General features: G+C 41.9%; 2 long non-coding RNA genes across 2 annotated transcripts in view; both read right to left on the bottom strand.

Moving 5' to 3' along the window:
* Positions 1-12,783: 12,783 nt before the first annotated feature.
* On the bottom strand, positions 12,784-19,605 carry LOC309338300. The gene is made up of 3 exons (XR_014154852.1): positions 18,712-19,605; positions 14,195-14,245; positions 12,784-12,869 (listed from the first exon to the last, which is right to left on the bottom strand). It is a non-coding gene; the product is annotated as an uncharacterized lncRNA (long non-coding RNA).
* A 96-nt stretch (positions 19,606-19,701) lies between these two features.
* The window catches only part of LOC309338298, a 32,075-nt gene continuing 30,925 nt past the window's right edge, over positions 19,702-20,851 (bottom strand). The window contains exon 3 of the long non-coding RNA XR_014154850.1: positions 19,702-19,896. This is a non-coding gene — a long non-coding RNA (uncharacterized lncRNA). The remainder of the gene's footprint in view (positions 19,897-20,851) is intronic.

Genomic DNA, 20,851 nt, shown 5'->3' with positions numbered 1-20,851 from the left:
CATCAGCTATAGGATTGCAATAGATTTTGACGGGTGGGCAAACTTGGCCCACAAGCCAGATCCCTTTAGCATGCTTCTCAGGCACAGACAATGAGTTTATAGTCAATGCTTGGAAAGTGCTGTGTATGTGGCTTTGAAGGCACCACCGATCAGATGATCAGTGGTGGCTGCAAACCTTTCATCTAAGCCCCGCCTTTACCAGCCCCACAACTGATGTCATATATGATGTCAGGTGTAGGACAGGTGGGCGTGGCTTGAGTGAAACAGCCTAGCAGGCCAAATAAGGGCCCCTAGTGGGCCTAATTAGGCCCAGGCGTCAAGAGGTCCCCCATCCCTCCTTGATTTAGGACATTAATGGGGCTGTGGATGGAAAGTGCCCCAAAGCATAAGTCTGCATTATATCAAAAAAATGGACCATCTTCTTAAAAATGTAAGAACAGCAATGTAAAATCGAAACAGCCCTTCTACAGAGACATGAAAGTAGTTCGGTAGACTTCTAAAAACAGAAGGCATAATTTCTTTGTAAAGAATTCTTTAGAAATTTTTCTGATTGACTCACAATTCAGCTATGTATAGAACCACCTCAGAGGCAGCAGTCATTACAAATGTCTGAATTCAAAACAAGCACACAATGTTAATGAGGGGGCGCTCTCAGAGGAATGAAACAGCTTTCTTGCGTTTTAATAAGTCAAAACAGTGAAGAGATTTTTAACTTTCTTTTCTCTCTGAATAGCATTTTGGCTTGGACAACAAGAGGGATGGGAGTCTGTGACCTTCCAGATATTGTTAGACTATGGCTTCCATACCCCTGGCCACCAGAGCAGACAGGAGCCGGGAATCCATGTGGGGGACGTGCAAAATAACGAAAGCGTTGTGTGAAATGATATATAATGAGTTGGGGGAAAATGTTTAGCATTTCCAGGCAACCTGAAGAAACCAGCAGCTTTTCTATTAAGAATTATAGGTGATGAAATACCGGAGGAGCAGAAGAGACCGTTATGTATGCGACGACAGCTGCAAGCATGCTTTTCACCCAGAGATGGAAGGAAGATAAAGTTCCAACCAGAGAAGAATAGATAATCAAGATGATGGACTCAGTGGCAGAGAGCAGGCAGGGCAGAGATGGTGCGTGCCCTGGGGGTGTGGCGTGCCACCCACACTCCTCTTCCTCCGCCAGTGGATGGACTATGCCGAAATGGCAAAACTGACAGGGAGGATCAGAAACCAAGAAGATAGGAAATTTAATAAAGAATGGAAAACATTTATCGATTCTGTTACAGAACACTGTACACAGTTAAAAATGTTAGCAGGATTAATATAACACTTGTAATATAATAATTCTATGGTTACAAATGGAAATCTGAAGACAATTTGGATAATATTATAAGATGTAGTATAAAATGAAGTACTATGGAAACCACAGGGGGAGGGCGGAGGCAAGTCCAAGGATTCAGGGAATCCTATTTATGTATAAAATTGACCATATCTGAATGTAAATGATATTTGTAAAAACTTTTTTAAAAATTAATTTTAAAAAATAGTTGGGAATTCAACATCTGGAAAGCCACCAGGTCCCCATTCCTGGGATGCAAAATAAGAGCGACACAGTTCTAATCTCAGGCTAGAAAAGGATCTCCTTAGTTCAAAGTGCAGAAAATTAGAACAGACCCATTCATAAATCTACCTCATTGTAAGTTTATTTCTATTATCATTTTAAGTTTTTAATTTATGAATTATCGCCATTTACAAATTTGTTTTAAAAAACAAAGTCACAAGAAGCATCCCCTTGATATAACAGAGTCTAAAGACAATTTGAAGATTCATATATAAATAGCAGAATTTATAAATCTGACGGAACAATGATTACCTCTTTTGAAAACGAAGCTCCAGTTATCCTAATGGAGGACTTATTCTTGAGACTGCTCCCACAGTAACTCTTCTTAGCTGGATCTCCAGAAAGACTCTCCTTTGACTGGCTATCATTAGGGTATTCATCTCCTGATAAATAAAATAAAAATAAAATATATTACGGAAGTTTCTCTTTTTCCAGTATCTTACAGTTAATACATGTTTACTTTCAAGTTTTGTGCATTTCTAGTAATTATACGACAACCTAGTTGCTTTCCATGCCTACATCACTGAAATTGGTGCGACTTGCATTCTTAAGTGATCAGAACTCCCACTGGTTACAATTTATACGAGCTTTGCTAATTTACTCTGGACTCCATCCTACATGGAAAAGGCTTCAAATTATCTTAAAAATGAATACGCCACACAATTTGTTCTGATATTTAATATACTTGGAATGACACAGCTTTTGTCCGGGATCAAATACCGGCTTAACGCTTCTCATTTACGCAATTCCTTTTTGAAGTATAACCTTACATTTCCTTTAAAATGTTCCATAAGTGAAAAGCTGTTGTTGGTTTTTTTAAAGGGCTGTCCTTGTTCTAGCAGCAAAATCCTGTTGAAGTAAAATCAGCAAAATCCAGGCTGGCTACCCTGCCTGCTACATTTACAGATCCACTTGGGTTGCATACACTTGGGTTTTCCCATTCAAGGAGAGAGCATAGCCTGGTCTCGGTGCCTGACATACACTGAACCATTTAAGAAACAGGTGATAAGAATCCCCATAAACCTACATACCAAGGCTACTCCAATAACATCAAATTACCAAGAGGCTTTCAGCCCAGATGCTGGGGGTTGGTGCAATCATGTTAACGCAATGTTCCAGACTACGTATACCTTAGCTTTTGAGCATAATTCAGGGTGCTCGGGTTGCCAACATGCCGCCTATAAGGTCTTTGCCTGATGCCCAGTGCCCACAAAATCTCCAAGCCCCACACCACATTCATTGCCCTTTCGCTGTGAGGCATTGAGGATGAAGGTCCTTCCTTCTTCCTTTAAAAATGCAATGGGTTTTATTCAACTAACCTTTACTCAGAACAGAACAATTGAAAGCAATGGCCATGTTTCACTTAGCTCTATTATTTTCAGTGAGTCTGAATAAAAGTTACTAGAATGCAACCTATAGAGCTGAAGGAGGAAGTTGGAAAAGTGACACTCTTCCCCACTTCCTCTTTTAGCTCTTTGGGCTTAGAATCAGAGAATAGTAGAGTTGGAAGGGACCTCAAGGGTCACCTGCTCCAACCCCCTGCGATGCAGGAATCTCAGCTAAAGCATCCATGGCAGAGCACCATCCAACCTCCGGTTGAAAACCTCCAAGGAGGAAGAGTTCGCCACCTCCCAAGGGAATAAATTCCTCTGCCAAACAGCTCTTACAATCAGAAAGTGCTTCCTAATGTTTCATCGGAATCTCCTTTCTTGTAACTTGAATCCATTGGTTCGAGTCCTGCCCTCTGGAACTTCTCAAGGCTCAGATTAATTCTATTGAGTCGTTTATCTAGATCCCTTGAGAAAGAGGAATGTGTGTGCTCATGCACTTTGCATTAATCTGGGATTTTTTTTGGGGGGGGGGGGTGGCACAGAGAAGTGACCAGAAGGGGTGGCACACACAACATTCTCTCAAAACTCTGAATATGCCCCGGCCTATAAAGTTGGGTGACCCCTGATAAAGCAATAATAGGCCTGAACAAAACATATCTGCTCCTTCCACTATGCTCCACAAGTATCTAAGATTGCCAGAAACTATATACAATACAATAGATAAAAGCCCTACTTGGTCATTTTGAACATGCAGCAGGAGACCAAGGCATTCGCCCTGTGCCCACTCTGGCCTGTGCAATGCACACTCACACACCAATGTTGCCTGCAACGGACAGGCTGTCTGCAGCAGAATAGTCTAGGTTCAAGTTATAGCGTAGCCTAAATGTTTTGGCAAGCTGCCTCACTGCAAAAATCCACCAAATGTGCAGACAGTACAGCGGTATCTCGGGTTAAGTACTTAATTCGCTCCGGTGGTCCATTCTTAACCTGAAACTGTTCTTAACCTGAAGCACCACTTTAGCTAATGGGGCCTCCTGCTGCTGCTGTGCCGCCAGAGCACGATTTCTGTTCTCATCCTGAAGCAAAGTTCTTAACCTGAAGCATTATTTCTGGGTTAGCGGAGTCTGTAACCTGAAGCGACTAACCTGAAGCGTATGTAACCTGAGGTACCACTGTATTGGGGAAGGGCAGGAGTAGGACACAGCCATGTGGTGGCGGCAAGAGACTGAGGAAGTGCAGCTCCGCTTGCCTGCCTCTCGTGATACTATCTGCATGTGAGCACCCCAAAAGACCAGGAAGCATAATGTGTAGAAATCTTTGAAGGCTGCCTTTTGAATCGAGCTGCCTTGTCTGGAACATGCTCAGGTTGCCTGGAAATGCTAACTCAGGCTGAAAAACAAACCCACTTTGCAAACATGGAGTCATTTGCAACTGACATGCAAATTGTGTTCACTGATGTGCAAATTGTGTTCATGTGGTGCCGGTTTTCCTGAACGTTTTTGAAAGTGAGTGATTTCTAATTGGTACATTGTGTCCCCCTGCACAACTATTTATTTACTCTTAAAGTGAAGTTGTATAATACAATATTTTCTTTTGAAATGTTTGAGGGGTTTTTTGTTAACTTTGTGTTAAATATGCATTCTGTAGTTGACCTTCTTTGTAATATTTTATTTTGAAATCTTTAAAATAATATTTTAGTTTCTTGTTAATTATGTTGCTTTGACTGCATACTTTATATCTGACTTTCTTCAGTAATGTTTTAATGTGCTGTAAACCACTTAGAGATTTTTTTAAAAAATATAAAGCTGTATAGAAATGAAATGAATAATAAGCTTAACTGAAGCATTTCAATTTGTTACATAGCCATGGTTTTCACGTTTGTATTATTTGTATCAGAAGTAATTCTGATACAAGAACAAAGATTCCACCTAAACATTAGGAAGAACTTCCTGACAGTAAGAGCTGTTCGACAGTGGAATTTGCTGCCAAGGAGTGTGGTGGAGTCTCCTTCTTTGGAGGTCTTTAAGCAGAGGCTTGACAACCATATGTCAGGAGTGCTCTGATGGTGTTTCCTGCTTGGCAGGGGGTTGGACTCGATGGCCCTTGTGGTCTCTTCCAACTCTATGATTCTATGATTCTATAATTCCCTGTGAGTTCAATCAAACTTACTTCCTACTTCCTCAGTCTCACTAGTGTGCTGACTCTGCTTGTAGCTAAGTGAAAGTTTATTGATTTCTGTCAGGTGATGGGAACATAAACCTTTGTAGACCTCAGTCAAATGACAAGGGCCATGACATACCATATTTTTACATAGCAGCAGCACAGTGGGTCACCTTGTCGTTACCCAAGTGATTATATAGTATTTTGGATTCATGGCTTTTGTTTTCTGATGATACAGGGCATGACTGTATCCCAGAAAATGGTCAATGTTCTCTTTCATTTCAGTTTTATAGCTAATAATTTCCCACTGGGCGATAGAAATGGTTTCACGCTATGAGCACTCAAAATTTAATCCTTATTATACGAGGCAGGTGCTGCTACTATCACAGAATTGTACACAGATAGTCAGCTATTAACTATACAACTTGTTTTTTCACCAGCTAATTATCCAGTGCTCAGTGAGTCACAAAATAATGTGTGTGAACTGTTGAGGTTAAAAATAATAATGTCATTTTTGGTGTTTGACGGCTCATGCAGGAACCCACAATATACTGCAGTCATAAAATTAAGAACATGGATGTTTGAACCAGCCCACATAAGAAGAGATCCCATTGGTTTGTGGTATGATATCCACATAATACACCATACAGCTGTGATCAGTGCAGCCTCTTCTTTATGACAAACCATTTACTACTTATTTATTTATTACATTTGTATCCACCTTTACTCCATAGAGCTCAAAGGAACAGCTCCATCTTGCAGGCCCTGCAGAAAGATGTCAAATCCTGCAGGGCACTGATATCTTGCGACAGGGTGTTCCACCAGACAGGGGCCAGGGCTGAAAAGGCCCTGGCTGTAGTCGAGACCAGTCTAACCTCATTGAGGCCCAGGATCTCCAAAGTATTATTGTTTGTGGACCGTAAGGTCCTCTGCAGGGCGTACCAGGAGACACGGTCCCATAAGTACGAGGGTCCTAGGCTGTATAGGGCTTTAAAGGTTAAAACCAGCACCTTAAACCTGACTCTGTACTCCACTGGGAACCAGTGCAGCTGGTATAGCACTGGATGAATGTGGTCCCATGGCGAGGACCTCGTAAGGAGCCTCGCTGCGGCGTTCTGCACCCGCTGGAGTTTCTGGGTCAGCTTCAAGGGCAGTCCTGCGTAGAGCAAATTACAATAATCCAGTCTGGAGGTGACCGTCGCACGGATCACTGTGGCAAGATCAGGGAGAGAAAGGTAAGGGACCAGCTGCTTAGCAAGGCGGAGGTGGAAAAAATGCTGCCTTTGCTGCAGTTGCAACCTGCACCTCCATAGAAAGGGAGGCATCAAAGGTTACACCCAAACTCCTGGCAGAAGGCACTGGCACTAATTGCACCCCCGCAAGAGATGAGAGTTGGCCCCCCAACCCTAAGTCGTCCTGACCCAGCCAGAGGACCTCTGTCTTCGAAGGATTTAACTTCAGGTGTTTCCCATGCAGCCATCCAGCCATAGCTTCCAAGCATCTGGTCAGTGTGTCTGGGCCGAGTCAGGATGGCTGTCCATCAACAGATAGAGCTGGGTGTCATCAGCATATTGGTGACAACCCAGCCTGAAATTGTGGACAAGGGGGTGCATTAAGATGTTTAAAAGCATCGTGGAGAGGGTTGTGCCCTGGGGCACTCCACACACCAAGGGGTGCCACGATGACAACTCCTACCCTAGCACCACCCTCTGTCCCCGACCTGAAAGGAAAGAGCACAGTCACTGTAAGGCTGTGCCCTGAATCCCCACATCAGCAAGGCAGTGGTCCAAAAGTTTGTGGTCGACCATGTCAACCATGGTTCTCTCACTCCTCATTTTTTCCTTACAACAACCCAGTGAGGTAGGTTAGGCTGAGAGACAGTGAGTTGCTGAAAGTCTTCCCAATGAGCTTCATGACCAAGTGGGTATTTCAACCCTGGTCACCAATGTCTGAGTTCAACACTCTAACCACTACACTGGCTCAATGTACAATATTAACAACCCAAATAAAACCGTACTGCACTTCTTTTTTTCTTATGTCATCCTTTCTGCTTCCTTTTTCTACTCAAGGAAATGAGCTTGTAGTCAACCTGACAGAACCACTTACCCTCCAAATTTGACTGTGGATGACAAACCGAGATCAACCTTTGTCACAACAAAGTAGCTGCTCTGCTAACAGGTGACACCTGTGTGTTCTACAAACAACGGATAAATTGATGGTTAGAGTCTCACTTCTTCATGTGACAGGCTGCAAGGCTGTGCATGAGGGGAAGTCAAGGGAAACAAGAAGTTTGATTTCCAAATGTTAGTGCAGGACAGAGCTTCATCATTTGGTGCCTGGGCTGCAAAGCAAGGGCCCTTTATATCTGAAATGGAACCTAAAGCCTTAGACACACCTAGTCGGGACAGCTTTGCACAATCATTCTACTCATATGATTCATCATCATCATTTTTAATTTTTATATCGTCTTTATATCCAGTGGCGTAGTGTGGGGGGTGCAGGGGGGGCCGGCCGCACCGGGCGCAACATCTGGGGGTTAGGGTTAGGGGTAGGGTTAGGGGGCGCAAATCCACGGGTTAGGGGGCGCAAATTACTTGCCTTGCCCCGGGTGCTGACAACCCACGCTACGCCACTGTTTATATCTTACAATACTCAAGGCAGTTTACAAGCTGAAGAAAAAAAAAATGTACATCTTATAACAATCTAATGTAATACAAAAATGTGATAATAAAACATAACTTTAAAAGAGGCAACCTACATCAAAAAGTAACATTCAACAATCATTAGAATAGTATTAAATAACATAAAAGTTAAACAGAAATCCACTCAAAAGTTACAATAAATAATTTCTAAACTATAATCAATAAAACAATGGCAAGCCACAGTACATAAAATAATACAATGCAAACTGAGATTCAGATTGTAGTTTCCTCAAAATAGCTGTAGGTTGCAATCCTAAGCATAGGTAAAGGTAAAGGGACCCCTGACTGTTAGGTCCAGTCGCGGACAACTCTGGGGTTGGGGCGCTCATCTTGCTTTATTGGCTGAGGGAGCTGGCGTACAGCTTCCAGGTCATGTGGCCAGCATGACTAAGCCGCTTCTGGTGAACCAGAGCAGCGCATGGAAATGCCGTTTACCTTCCCGCCAGAGCGGTACCTATTTATCTACTTGTACTTTGATGTGCTTTCGAACTGCTAGGTTGGCAGGAGCAGGGACCGAGCAATGGGAGCTCACCCCGTCGCAGGGATTCGAACCGCCAACCTTCTGATCGGCAAGCCCTAGAGTCTGTGCTTTAACCCACAGCACCACCCACGTACCACTTCAGTTCAAATATATGAACGCCTCCACTTTAATTATATGTTAAATCATTAGGAGATAACATTGTCTTTAATGCTTTAAAAAATGGCTTCTATTGCCCCCCTCCACCATCTTGCCATGTTATTCATATGATAAACACAATAGCACAGAGCAAAAATGGGTGGGGTGGGGGATGGGATATTTCACAAAATGTTTTGCCTGTATGGAATGCATGTTGCCCTTTGGGTGATTTGTTGTTGTTTATGCCCCTTCGCAAAAATGCAGAAAAAAGGTTGCAAGGAAAGAGTGTCAGAAGGAATGAATTCCTGTTGCCATAATAATCAGTGTGGGTTATCATAGCATGTATCCCTCAATGACGTGGTGATATAACCACCTCTGATTGGTTATGTAGCACTGTGGTGTCATTGTGTTCACTATATGATTCCTAATTGGCTGTAATCCTGCAGTTAATGTGCCTTTTCAAGTGAAAAAATGGCACCCACCCAAGCAGCAGCAGATAGAGGAAAATGGGTACAAAGAGGCATGGAAAAAATGCAGTAACCACCTTGCAATATCACTTTGGTGAGAACTCCTGTTCTGCCAAGCTTTTGACAGGTGGTGTGTGTTTTTTTATGGTGAAGCCCATTTCCATTTTATTATTTTTCTGTTTTACAATGTTATGGAAAAGGGGGTTAAGCTGGATGAGCTTCTACTCAGTGGCACAGTCCAAGCACATTAGCAGCTACCAAAGAACAAAGCACACATCTAGAATGCAGGCTGAAAGACTAAGAGGTCCACTGCTTTCTCACTACATAACACAAAGGGCCATTGCAAAGGGCCAGAACACACCAAGCCCAAAGAATAGTATTTGCACAATGAACTCCCAACCAAGGAACAGACTCAGAGAAAAAGAAGAAAGGCAGTTGTACAATCTTTCTATTTTCACATTATATATTTGTCCCTGCAGGTGACCTGTGGTGTCCCAGGACACCAGGGCACTCCGAAAAATAGACATTGAGGCAAGAAGCCCACAAACCCCAGACCATTTTTTGTCTCCAGACCCATACAGAAATTGAGATAAGATACCACTCTGCCTTTTCTTCTCAAGAGTGTCTTCTTGCTTACTAATCCAGTAAAGGACTCAAAATGGATTCACTGGCAATACAGGTGTTCTGGAATTCTAACTAGGATCAAGGTATGGCTGCTTCTTCTCACCCACTAGACCAGGCTTCTTCAACCTCGGCCCTCCAGATGTTTTGAGACTACAATTCCCATCCTCCCTGACCACTGGTCCTGCTAGCTAGGGATCATGGGAGTTGTAGGCCAAAAATATCTGGAGGGCCGAGGTTGAAGAAGCCTGCACTAGACAACCACTCAGGAATTTCACCTTTATCAAGGGGTGCCTGACAGCCTATGCAGCAGTGCCTTGCAGAACAATGAAAAGGGAACAGTGGAAACAGTGAAAGGGAAGGAAAAACATACAGAGCTATTTTTGTCCTCTGCTAGTCCTATGTCCCATGAGTGGCAGAAAAATCTACTCCAGAACACTTGGTTCCATTTTCCACATTAAAGCTATTTCTATTAGGGCAGAGTACAATATGAAAACAGACCTCAAATACTGAAACGACCTTCTAGAGAATCACATTAAAACTGAAGGTAAGAATATTTAATGAAACTCCATGCTCAGATATAATCACAGATTGAGTACCAGGTCTAGCAATAAAACCATAATGTAATTTAGTTCAGTGGTGTTAATCTGTTTCAGAAGACTTGTTTCACATTCTGTATTTTTTTTTTAGATAAGAGGTACATAAGTTATCCTAAATGGTATTATGATAAATGATAAGTAATATTATATTTAATCCCAAATAGACATAGCCAGAGTATAGTTGAAAGAGGGCTTCATTGTGCCCGAGTCAAAAAGGGCTTTGCATCATATTTTGGATGTTTTGTCAGAAAGGTGCTTTCACAAACCAACATTGCTGAAATCTTGGTGACAATTATGCAGGCAGAGGCCAATGTTTCATTTTCAAGCACTGGGAATCATTTATAAAAAGATGTTTACTAAGTCCAGAACAGGTTTTAAAATTTGATAAGTGAAAGGAGTTATTTCCCATGCCATAAAAACATTTATCTTGCCCCACTTTTGCTTCTGGTCAAATGGGACTGTTTTTGTTTTGCTTCTGTATTTAATTTCCCAGGTTTTGCAGGCGTTTGAAGCCCTGTTTACAAGGGAAGTGGTAGGGTGAGTGTTCACCAGCTTTTGCCAACCTAGTACCCTCCAGATATTTTAGACTGCAACTCAGCTTAGGTCCATCCAGCCCCAGGCTGTCAAAGTCATCTTAGACTATGAATGACTGGATGAATCCAGCAGACCACAAGGAGGCACCAGAACGGCAAAATCAGACATCAATTGTTGCTCGAATTGTTATTCTTTTTCAGTTTGAAAAGCAACATAAACACTGATTTCCTGAATTGCAACCAAGTTTTAATTATAATCCTATGCCATTAGGTCCATTTCTTCTCCATTTGCCCATGCCTGCTCTGGCTAATATGCTAATAAAACATTCAGGAGGAGCAAAGCTTTATTTATTTCTTAGATGTTTCAGCTCCCCTCCCAGCATAAGGCTCCCAGAGCAGCATACAATGGCAAGAACAAATTAAATACAACAAAATGCAGTCATAAAACCAATGAAGCAGCCATCGCCTTTTTCAGATGGAAAAAAAACAAGCAAAAGCCATAAAAAGGCAAAATAAATGGGAGCAATAAAAGTCGCCGAAGAAGCAGCCTTTAACCAGATGAGCAAAAATCCAACAGAAACCATAAAAAACACAAACACAGCTATACAACATGCTGGGATGCCTGGGCAAATTTTTAAGAACCCTTCACCGGGAAGCGCAAGGACATCAAAGTTGGCACCAGGCACGCATCTCTGGGGAGAGCATTTCAAATGCAAGGGACCAGGACTGAGAAGATGCTCTCTCGCTAGTCACTGCTTACCTGACTTTGGAAGGCAGGGGGACTCAAGAGAAGCCTCTCGCTATGACCATGTGGTTTAGGCCAGAGGTAGGGAGTCTTCCCTCTTCTCACGGGGGGAAAAAGGGAGCAGAGGCCACAGACTAGCTGGGCCAAAATATACATCCACACCTGCCCACTATTTTCAGACATTCATATGTGCACACACCCCATTCAAGCAGATTCAGGTGACAGAAGGAGCTTCTTCAATATACTGACATTATTTTTGGTCTTTTTCAGTAAGATTGAATCAATGACCTTAGGCAGTTAGCTGTTTGAAGTTAATTGTGTTGTTGTTGCTGCCACCATGAAGAATCAAAAGGAAAGGACTGACTCCTTGCAAGCAGGGTTAAAGAAAGTCTGCTGCTTCATCCCTTCCAGCCAATGCCATGGTCCACAAGCCTTACCTAAGACAGACGGGAGACAGCACCTGAAGCTTCATTTCTGCACAGGGCTGGACCTCAGACTACTTGCTCCAGCAGCAACCACCACAGGATATTCCACAGCAAGTGTCCCCCACTGCTGCTTCGGGGCTATCTTGGCTGTGAGTCCTGCTTCCCTGCCCTGCAGGCCTTTTTATACCTGGCCTGGGAGTGCAGGGCCCTGATTGACTCCAGCTGCAGAAGCTGAGGCTGCTAAAGAAGCCAGAGACCATCTTGGCTGTGAGTCCTGGAAGATCTGTTCCTTGATAGCCCTTTCCCCACCTGGCCTGCATGGGTGGGGCCCTGATTGACTCCAGCTGCAGAAACTGAGGCTGCTGAACAGACTCCTGGGTTCGGCTGCTGTTGTGTTTTTGGGTTGTTTGATGCAGGAATCAGTGGATTTGAATGAAAGAGGAGGGCAAAGTAGGATTGTCCATTTGTCACCCCATTATGTACTCTAGCTGTTGAGCTGCAATTAAAACAATCTGGTCAAAATAAAGACTAAAAGAAGATACAATAATATTGTAGCACTGTATGTAGATGATATGGAAAGCAAGCACCATTACTAATGTACACTTCTCCCTTAAACCATATAATGAATTAACTGATGGGTGTAAAGTACTCAAGAACTCAGAGGGTGAACTCAGATTTAAATATAAAAAGGATCCTTTAGCTTCAGGGTGAGCCCAGCTTTCTTCCAGCTAGGCAACCAAAATGATAGGTGTATAATTTCAACAAATTGAATGCTGGCTTAGCTGTCAGTCTTTTTTATCCCTCAGTAATCCGCTTTCTTGGGGTTTTCTAATATATATATATATATATATATATATATATATATATATATATATAAATATTACACACACACACACACTTACTTCTTTCTGTATATCTGTTTATTCATCACCTTCTTAATTATTTAAAATGAAAAATGTCCACATTTGCTCCCTCTGTATTTGGTGAGGGGTGTTGCAGAAGTATTACAGCCGGCCAGCCAATCAACACAGCCAATTTCAGCTTCAGATGTTCAACTATTTTTTTTAAAAAATAATATTTATTAAATTTTCCAATAAGAACATACAAATACAAAACAATTACAATAAAAACAAACACAAACAAAGAAACAACAAGTATAATTCCAAAACTTATTTTCTCAACCTAATTTCCCCAACTTCCTCATACCTCACCGTTTTGTATTCTAGTTTCATTATCCCGTCAGCAACTCCATTCCCTTATTTCCCAAAAGTTTTTTACTAATTCCATTCCTTTTCTTACTCTAATGTCTCTGAAAACCACCATATTTTTAAGTCCATGTCAATCTAACATTCCTTAATCTTATAGTATTTGTTAAGATAGTCCTTAAATTTCTTCCAATCTTCTTCCACTGTCTCTTTCTCCTGGTCACGGATTCTGCCCGTCATCTCTGCGAGTCCCATGTAGTCTGTCATCTTCATCTGCCATTCTTCCAGGGTTGGTAAGTCTGATGTCTTCCAATACTTTGCAATAAGGATCCTTGCTGCTGTTATGGCATATAAAAACAAAGTTCTGTCCTTCTTTAACACCACATGGCTGACCATACCCAGGAGAAAGGCCTCTGGTTTCTTCAAGAAGGTGTATTTAAACATCTTTTTCATTTCATTATATATCATTTCCCAGAAAGTCTTAATCCTTGGGCATGTCCACCAGAGGTGAAAGAATGAGCGTTCATTTTCTTTGCACTTCCAACATTTGTTGTCTGGCAAGTGGTGAATTTTTGCAAGCTTGACTGGGGTCATGTACCACCTATAGATCATCTTCATAATATTTTCTCTCAAGGCTCAGATGTTCAACTAGTTCATAAATGCGCACACACACAAACAGCACAAGATATACTGTACTTTTCAGATATAATTTGAAAAATATACATCAGATTCTCAAAGGGAATTTCTTTGAGATAATTTAATAGCGGTGTCATTAGATTAACCAGAATATATAAAATATATATAATGCTAGAGGAGTGAATCATTCAGAGATTACTTGCAATTTTTCTGGAAGTGTAATAAAAAATAAACAAATTCTGGAATGGTGTATTTTAGATAATACAAGAAAGTACCGGCTGTAATTTGCTGTGTATCCAGAAAACAGCTCAGAGGTGATGTAATTGTAATAGATGTAACTGCAATTGCTATCTACGGCTAATGCAATCAATCAATCAATAGGACTGGTTTCAAGAAGTCATATATATCATTACCCAAAATACTTGCTATACTTCACGAGTGATCCCAGAAACATTTCTGTTAGGCAATATCAAAATGTCTTCCAAAGTTTAAACTGGCCAATTAACGTTTGAAAAGATTAAAAACCAAAGTTTATTTACCCAAAGATGGCAGTGTTCAGAATGGACTCAAGGACTCCGAAATACAAGGAACTGGAAGAAAAATGCAAAGTTTATATGGAGATAACACTCTTACTACAAAATTCAAGCCTGTGCAAATAATAATTAAATAAATGAATAAACAAATAAATTTTGAAAAAGCCGAATGCTGCATGGCTGTGTGCACATTGCTTTAGGCTAATCTACTTTGAATCTTGAGCCTCCCCATGCAAATTCATATCTGCTCCTCATTCAGCTTTGCCTTGTAATAATGCAAATCCCACCCTTTGATGGGGCTCCTCTTTGCATCTTTCTCATTCCCAACTATAGCACACCCAAGTATGCAAACCGATTTCCAACCATTATATTATTCTCCCCACAGAAGCCAAGTGTTATGTAAATCAGCCCATGAGCCCTTGCAGCTTTATTTTAAAATAAGTTACTTTGGCTTTTACAAAAAAGAACTAAGAATAATCAAAATATTTCAGAGGTAACTGTATTGTCTTATCTGGCAACATTGCAGCCCACTGATAAGCATAAGCCCTGGAAGCAGGAGACATGTCTGAAACCTAGGCTGTCCCTACTGCTAAGAAAAGATAAGGAATAAAACAATATGGTGCCCAAGAGCTTTGCTATACACTAGGATAAGTTTGTCTTTGGAATCAAAATATCTGCCTCTGTTGTCATTGTGATGGGATATGTATGTGCAGTAAAAAAGAAGAAAAAGCATCCTAGATCTGAAAGGAAGAATATAGCAGGTCATCCGGTTGCCCCAAGGCAGGATATCCTATGGCTGTGTACACAGTATACCTTTAGAGCACGTGAGTGAGAAGCCCTTAAAGAATTCTGGGCACTGTGGTTTGTTAAGGGTTACTGGCAATTGTAATTCTTTGAAGGGTAAACTACAGTGCCCAGAATTCTTTGTGGGAAGGAATGGTATTTGAATGGGCTTTAAAGGTATAGTGTGTACACAGATATTTCAAACACCCACAGAAGACACCAGCTCACTTTTGCTCCTTGAACATCTCCTAGAAAATAGATTACCCAACTTCCCATTGCTCAATTAAGGATCTGAATGTGGGTCTCTCTTAAATATGAGGTTATGCCAACACCCATTTTGATCCCCAATAGTCCATACTGGAGAGTGAGCACAGGCTCCCAAAAAAATCCTGCTAATTGCCTCTCCCGAAGCTACAATTCCCAGCACCCATAACAAACTGTAGTTCCCGGGATTGTTTTGGGTGGGAGGAAATGTATTTTGATGTATGGTGTGGATGCGGCCTAAATTTTACAAGGTGGACCTGCAAAATAATCTGTTGGGAGGGCAGGGAGACAAATAAGCACCCTTAAAGATTTTCTTTTAATGTACAAGGAGCAAATTTTATCTGCAAGCTGAGCACAAACACATACTCTCTGTTACTATGCAGTTTTTTTAGTGATACAAATGAGTCCTGTATTCTTACAGCATGTGAAGGAACAATGCAGTTTTAGAAGCAGTCTTCACATCTAGATTGGAAGTAATCTCATCAGACAAGCTCATTTAAGCATGTGTCATTGTCGTGTTCCCCCTCCAAGAAAGACCTCGATGTCAGCCACCCTGCATTCAGCTGCTAACTGGAAACTGAACCTAGTCCAAGATAGATACAAAAATACTTGAGAAGGTGGACAGAAGCCACCAAGGGTTGAAGGGTAGGCTGCAAAAACCCAGAGAAGCTGCCATTCTGAAAGATGGCCATATGTACTGGGATATTAACAGCTGTTACCTTCAGAAATACGGCTGATTTGTCTGTCTTAGGCTCTTTAAACAGGCATCTGATCAAAGAACTGAGCAGCGGGTCATTGGGGGATGCTATTTGGCTACGCATACCAAGAATACTGTACATTGTTAGCCTCGTACTTTGGTACTGTGCATCTTAGTCAGATTATATTGGCTCATAGTCATCTCTTGAGTAGAAGTGAAAGGAGCTTGTGCTGACAGTAAATCCAAAAATACACACTTGTGTCGCAAAAATTATCAACTTTTCTCCCCCGCCTCCCAGAATCTTCTCCGGCTCCATCTGCCACAGTGGGAAAGATTGTGTATTGGGATTCCGAGAGACAAGCTCCTTGAAGGCAGCTCTCATCTCTCTTGCAGCCCACCTGATTTTGCCATCTCTCTCTAGTCCAAGGATGGGGAAGCTTTTCCATCCAAAGAGCCACATTCCCTTTTGTGTAGCCTTCCAAGGGTCACTTGGTGGGTGGAGAGAGTGGGCAGAGTAATTCAGGCACATTTTTCCTTTCTGCCTTTTTTGGCATTCGTCTGTCTCTGGAGGCAATGGAGGGGTGGAGTCACTGTTGTAGAGTTTTAGCACCTGCTGTGGCCAATATGGGAGAGTTATGTTTCCAGTAGGCTAGATTCTTCTGTGCCATCAAGCCAGAGGCATCAACCACTAATTGAGCGGATGAGACCAATAGTGTGTCCAAAAGTCAAGAAGGTGGTTTCTGCATGTGCTGTAGAAGGAAGTGAGGGGCAGATGGAGCTTGCCAACCTGGGAAGGTAGCCCATCTAGGAGAAGGAAAACTCTGGTCTAAACCTCCACTGCCTTGTGGAATATCTTAAGGAGAAGAAAAGGCTAAGGAGTAAACCCTACACAAATCCAGAGTGGAGTCCCTAAGACAGTTGGATGACGCCTTGTAAGCCTCCTTCTGGCAGCTCATGCAGCCAAGCTGGTGCCAAAAATATTGCTCTGCTTTCCTTTGGACCACGATCAGCAAGGCTAAGAGGGGGATACTGTCATTTGGGCAACCCAGGACTTCTTCCATACACGCTGTCCCGGCTTGCACCCTGGGGAGGTCACGTTGGTGCTGCTAACACAGCAGTTTGACTTCACTCCTGGAGGCACACAGATGCCAACAACAAACCTTAGAGTATCAAAAGCTATGAATAACTAGTCGGCCCGGTAGCATCGCACCTCTTCTGTTGTTTCATGCTATGCATTCTCAGAGCAGAATGGGTGTTGCAGAGTCGGTTTCCTTTTAAGGAAAGAGCATTTGGAGACTTAGCAGGAATGAGTAGGAAATCAGAAGCTGATGTAGTCTTTGAGGGCACTTCCAGGCTGTCACTATTTCTGAGCGGGCTTCAATCTGTCTAGGCCAGAAGCAAGCATGCGTGTTCTGCCCCCTTGCATGCAATTCAAGGTTATCAGCAGCCCCCCACAGGAAGATTTTCCAGCCACAGCAGTTCAGCTCATCAGGAAGAAAGGTATGGCGGTGAGAAGCAATGCATCAAAAAGGCCAGCTGCAGCTAAGCCAAAGCCGAAAAGTAAAGCAGACTACAGTGCAAACAAGGAAGAGTTATGTTGCAGCTGTGAGTGCGGTACCTATCAATTAGAGGCCTTCTGTGTGCTTTTCTCAAATACATCTGTTGACGCTAGTAACTGCCACTTATGGAAAGGGTGAAACAGTGTAGGCATTTTCCCTATTGTAAAGTGCGTAATTCTGAAGGTGGCAATTTCCTTCATGCGGTAGGAAAATTGCTCACTTTCTTGAACCGTTCTCAGTAATGAGACCAAGCACAGTGGCGAAGCAACAACCCTGCCCATTGGTTCCTGCCCAGATTGTGCAAATAATATCCAACTTTGCTCTTTTCAGCACTTTCCCCATGTGAAGACCCAAATCTAGGAAGTGCCAACCTCCATATTCTCAGAGGCTAATCTCGATTCCAGTGCTTCCCTAACTCCCCTCCCCCTGGACCAATTGGAAAATTGAGGGTCATGGCAGAATTGTTCTGCCTGTTGTGGCAATTGTAATTCCATAGAATTCAAATTGTTTTCCTATATACAGAAAAATGTAAGGCTGTTGTCATGCTGCAGTTCACATGATTGTCAACAGGAGGCAACACCAACTCCAGCATGAAGAATGGCAGTTAGGTGAACAAGCAAGTAGCATGGAGGAGGACTGTGAGTTATAACAGAGGTACTTCACAGTGTTTATTACCGTATTTTTCGCTCTATAACACGCACCCGACCATAACACGCACGCAGTTTTTAGAGGAGGAAAATCCGTAGGCATGCCACCCATAGGCATTCCCTCCATAACACGCACAGACATTTCCCCTTACTTTCTAGGAGGAAAAAAGTGAGTGTTATGGTGCAAAAAATACGGTAATTGAAACTTGAAGGCTGCAATACTATATACACTCAGTGGGTCTTACTCAAGAGTTGATGTGTATAGGATTGCACTGTCAGTAAATAAAAGAAATTGTCTCTCAGAGAATTTTGCATTATTCTTTTTTTTCCACTGCCTATTTTTTTGGACCCTTTATTGTGTGTTATTGAGTTCTACAATAACAGCTCTCTCAGATTTTTAACATTATGTTGCTGACAGCTATTTTTCATATCACTGTCATTTGCCACTCCTTTTGTTAACTTTAAAAAAACAAACACATTGTTACTAAAAGTAAGTATTCATACCATTGTTAACTGAATCTTCTGCCCCATTGAGTTAGACATACTGCAGACTTTTAAAAGAAATAAGATTACCTAGTTTCACATTGATAATAATTTTATCACTATCTGGATTCCTTCCACTAGTCCACAGCATTTTCAGACACAGCATGAAATCAGAAAAGCTTCTTTAAAACATGAAAGCCTGCCAACTGGATTTCCGGATACACCATCCTCATGCCATGTCCCCCAGGACTGAAATTTCACCATACCTAATTAGTAGAAAGGGGTAGGGGGAAGAAATGTTTAACAAGGCATAACTGCATATTAATTGAAAATCAGAGATTCACATTGAAACCCAGAGGTCCTCCATTATGGTTCCATTAAAATGTTGACATAAATACTGTTATTTTTGCATAAGATGGTATGGTTGCTGTGTGTGTGTGTGCTCATGCATGCAAGACTACTGTTCATACTGTCTCGTGAAAGCCAGAAAGACTCAATAAATCACCGTCCAGAAGCAGAAAATATCGTCCCTTTGGTCTCAAGAATGCCGTAGCCGCTTCTATGCTGCAAAAGATGAGCAGTCCCCATGTGCTCTAGTTAGATGCAGCTGTGATTTAACTATCTTCTACATAAAACATCTGGCAGCGCTCTCTGGAGTGCATCTGAGACTCTCTATGATTTTCTTGTCATCTCATTCCACCTCCAGGGCCTTCTATTCCCTGACAGCAAGGATAATGCACAGAGGGAATGAATAATACATTTCGATTTGACCCAGAAACAATTTTCCCCCCCACTCAGACTTCTGGCTCCGCTAAGGTTACACTCCTCAAACGGAGAAGCCGCGGCTCTAACAGCTTGGCCTCCAAAATCCTGTGCTAATTCAGGCATGGAAGTTGCTTGCAAATCTGCAAGACAGAAGTTACAGTCTCTCTTTCCATTGAGATGCCACCCAGAAGTTGATAACAAAACTGTGTTGTTGCCAATTCTAACTAGAGATGAGGTCTACAGCAATATGTTGCAGTGTGGAATATTCCTGTTTGGTGTTTCCATCAGCCAGCCATGCTCTCTTCCATCCCCTTTCCCATATATTCTTCCATTCCATGGAAACGGAACACTCCCAGTCCTCACTGGGTTCTTTTTGGGATTCCCAAACGGAGGATGATGGGCTGTTTCTTCCCGCTGAAGGTCTGAATACACCTCTGTTGGAGCATTCCTACTGTCTAGTCCTTCTTCTTTGAGACAGATTCTTGTTTTGCAAAGCAAAGTGTTTTGAAACTATGACAAAAGGGAGGAAAGTAAGGGCTGACATTTTATGCTAAATATTCTAAATTTATATCTAGAGATGCTAATGGAGAGGGGAAAAAGGAGAAGACATTGGTGGCAGCAGAAAAAACTGGTTCCTAGAATGTATTGTGAGCTATCATTTACTTTCATACTTTGATACTGAATATCTTCCTTCAGCTTGATGTTTTATATTAGAAAATTGTGTGTGTTACACAAGCAGTAAAATGTAGAATTCTGTGACAGGGTAGGCGAAAGCATTTGCAATTGAGTATTTCTCTTTGTTTTGTATTTGATATAGAGCTTTGCTGCATTTTGCCATCTGGATTTTCTAAAAGAAAAGGCTCATCATGGCAGGAAGGGGCAATGCATCTTTGAACAGTAATTATCTCCAGTGGTGCTGAAGGTCAAAGAAATCATAATCTTAAAATGTATTTCTTCTCAAAAGCGCAAAGAAAATATGTCATAATCCACTGGCCAGAAACACCCATGTTTTACTATTTAACATATTTCTCTGCTAAACATGTTTTAAAACAAAACAAAAAAACAACCTCTGTGCATTTAGAATTTATAAATATACACTTACAGTGGCTTTTTTGGCTCATAAAGGTTACAATTTCCCATGTCTAATAACGTCCCAGTAGGCAACCTCCTTTAAAAATAACAACCAAAAAAAACCTCCAGCAGCAATAATAACAGACATCCAAAAATATTATACTATTTTAGAAAGAAAGAAATGGTAATATTTATATGTGGTCTCTCAGCAAAAGATCCTAAATTTTGCAGAAATGAGCACACTGTTGTTCAGAGCCCTCATTCTTGATGGAGGGGGTAGTAAGGGTATTAGTTCCTCACCTACAAAAAGGACACAGGGGGTGTCTGCGTGGAGGATAAGAACACTTCATAAACACCACTGGCTGCTGGATGTGGCTCCCCCCTCAAAAAAACT

The sequence above is a fragment of the Podarcis erhardii genome, assembly GCF_964252035.2.
Source record: "Podarcis erhardii genome assembly, chromosome: 3".
Taxonomy (NCBI): domain Eukaryota; kingdom Metazoa; phylum Chordata; class Lepidosauria; order Squamata; family Lacertidae; genus Podarcis; species Podarcis erhardii.
Note: the sequence above shows the minus strand (reverse complement) of the source record. Positions and strands in the feature narration are given on the sequence as shown.